Consider the following 2,867-nt stretch of genomic DNA (forward strand, 5'->3'; position numbering starts at 1 on the left):
GGTGTCCAGAGAGGGTGAATTCACATGATTTAATCAGTTCTTTTGGTTCATTAGTGAAATAATTTCTTTCTGACTAACAAAGCTAATGCAGAAGTGGAAAACTTATTTATGGTGATTCTCTATTCAGCAATTTAAAGATGCCCTTTCAAAAATTACTTATAGAAGATTGTCAGCAGACAAGAATCATAATGTAGCTAACACTGTGTCTTCACTGCTTATATAGTACTTGGCTCATTGCTGGTTCTCAATGGAATTTGACTGAAGAAAATCACAGAAGGGGCAGTTGCATGTGGGCAGGTACAGGGTTGATTTGGGACAGCCCAGTGTCTCCCCATCCTGGCTCTGGAGAAGAGGAGCCAGCAGGGAGCTCACAACCAGAGCTTGCTGGCTGTCTGTGGAGGAAGGTTTCATTAGGATCCTTCAATAACTCTTATTAGTTGTTAGTTTATCAGAAGAATATCTGACGAAATTTATTCACTGACTACTGCAGGTAGATCAGGAAGTCATACTCCTCAGGGAAGGAAATAAGCAGCGCTTCTCCTGCCATTGGCTCTGTTTGGGTTTGTTCCACTGGCAGCCAGACAGAAGGCTGACTTGGTGGTTTGAGACATGCTGCATGGTGGTGACAGGTAGGATGTGCAGGCTATCCTGGGATCCAGTCTGATTCTGATAATCTCAGCCAAGACCTGTGCAAAGTTAGTCTGGGATGATCTTCAGTTTCTGTCCTTAAGAGAGAGCTGGTCCACTGCCAAGATCCACTGCTCATCACTCCCTGCTCTACTGGAACTTGAGTATATTCTTCTCAGGATCTCATACACTTCACATATCCAACTAGACACATAACATTCACAGGTCTCTTACATTTTCTAGTAGGTCTTCATAATTTTCTCTAGTGGAGCCTATTCTACACTGTAACTCAATTAAAATCAACTAAATATAGATTTCCTTTTGTCGGCAAGGATTCTGCCTACCAAAACTGTATGGTGCCACTGGGCATCTTGTGCAAACATAAGAGACCTTGTTTAGATCACTGTGTTCCTGGAGTCTTGGAAAATGTGTTGTTAATCCTATGGAATATTGATCGACTGTGTTTATTTCAACCTATAGCTTGGGGAGCTAGGAGATGATGGTTTCTAGGCCAAGAGGGCCTCACTTTTTTTCTCTTCTAATATCAAACATTAAAATTTAACATTTACCTACTAAGTATACTACTTACTACTAAGAGTCAGTACGCCTACTGCCTCTATGTCAGTGCTTGTTCCTTGTGTCAGTATTTATAGTTTAGACAGATCATCCTTTAGCCAGTCAGCTTCCATGTTGGGCTCCTGGTAAAAGATAGAGGATAAATGCATGAGGTATTTTTTTTTCTCACAGAGTCATATGTCTCCTTCTGGAAGATCTTTCTTCATGTCTTCATAGTACGCTTTTGGACACCAACCATCTATAGTATCATAGTAAAATGTGAACTTAGGTACATGTTCTTTTATGGTTTCATTGTCTGTCTTCACCACCTCCATCATTTCTTGGCTTCCAAGGGAGGCAGCACTAATGAGGCAGAATGGTTCCAATGCATTCAGAAAGGAACATTCACTCTCTACGTTAATCATTCGAAGGAGCATTCTGATCATCGAGGACCTGATTTTCTCGGGCCACGATTTAAGTAGTAAGTAGCCAGGAACATAGAGAACATCAAAGCCAGCACAAAAGTGGATTGGCGAGCTTGCTGTTGGGTGACTCAGTCATTCGCTCAATTGCTGGAGAGAGCAGAAAGCAGCGAGTTATTGGGAGCTCAGGGGCATATGCTTCAGAATCTGAAGGGAAAAAGAGCAGCCTAGAGAATGACCAATGACCACAAGTTTCATTTCCTTTGGCACATGAGTTCTCAGGAAAGCTAGTTTGTATTCTACTTGACCACAGAGTCCATAGATGTCCTTAATTTCTCGAGCATTTGGATCGTCCAAAAGTTGTCAGAATCTTCTTGTCCTTGGGGGCCACGGCATGCCCAGCATGACTGATAACCCAAACTGGAAAGCGTCTTTTTGTTGAAGAATACAAAGCCTTTGCAAATGGCACATAAAAGGCAGAGAAACCTGTGTTACCCGTAATAAAGAAAATAAGCAGCTTAGGTCTGTTGGCACTTAAGAGTATTAACGCCTTCGGTCCAGGGCCCACATTTTAGAACCTGTGTTTCAACTCAGGAAATGAATTCCTCAAGCACAGGAGTTCCTTCCTTGATTTCTGCGTCCATTTCTGTCTGCCTAGAAGGCAGCAGCCTGCACTGTGACCGTCTTGGTTAGTGAGGGGATTGTTTTTAATCCATTCTGCTCCCTCCAGTGTCTGCAGGGCTGCTGGTTTTCACAGTTGCTGCTAGCCAGGCTATTGTTTTTCAACACTGCTGCACAGTAGGGAGTAAGGCGTGGGCACAGGGCCTGTTATAACATTTCAAACCTCACTTATCTTACTTTTTTATTGAATAATGTTTTCTCAGGTATTTTTCAAGCATTTGGTTAATTTCTAGAGTTCTAAAAAGTTGATTTTGCCAATCATCATCATTGCTTTTACAGAGGAGCAGTTTTTCAGAGGTCTTGCTCTGCCATTCCTGAAATGCTTCTTATCCAAATGTATTTTCAGTCTACATGTCTAATTTTCACCTCAGTATTCTTAGTACTCAGGTTCTGAAGTAAATAAATATCTAAAGTGGAAGAAATCCAAACTGAATATATCCACTATCCTGGCTTACTAAATTCAAGGGTGAATTTACTATGGTTGTCAGTCTAACAGGAGTCCGTACTTGTTTTTTCATTCTGGAAAAAAATATATATCACATAATGTGAAAACAAAGTGTACAGCATGTCCTTTCATTTGAA

General features: G+C 41.3%; 1 pseudogene; it reads right to left on the reverse strand.

The window, feature by feature from the left end:
* Nucleotides 1–346: 346 nt before the first annotated feature.
* LOC111178975 (lipid droplet-associated hydrolase pseudogene) lies at nucleotides 347–2,638 on the reverse strand (annotated as a pseudogene).
* Between the last annotated feature and the right edge of the window lie 229 nt (nucleotides 2,639–2,867).

Source organism: Delphinapterus leucas, chromosome 5 (assembly GCF_059928025.1).
Source record: "Delphinapterus leucas isolate spDelLeu-1000000601 "Yukka" chromosome 5, BTC_Dleu_Yukka2, whole genome shotgun sequence".
Taxonomy (NCBI): domain Eukaryota; kingdom Metazoa; phylum Chordata; class Mammalia; order Artiodactyla; family Monodontidae; genus Delphinapterus; species Delphinapterus leucas.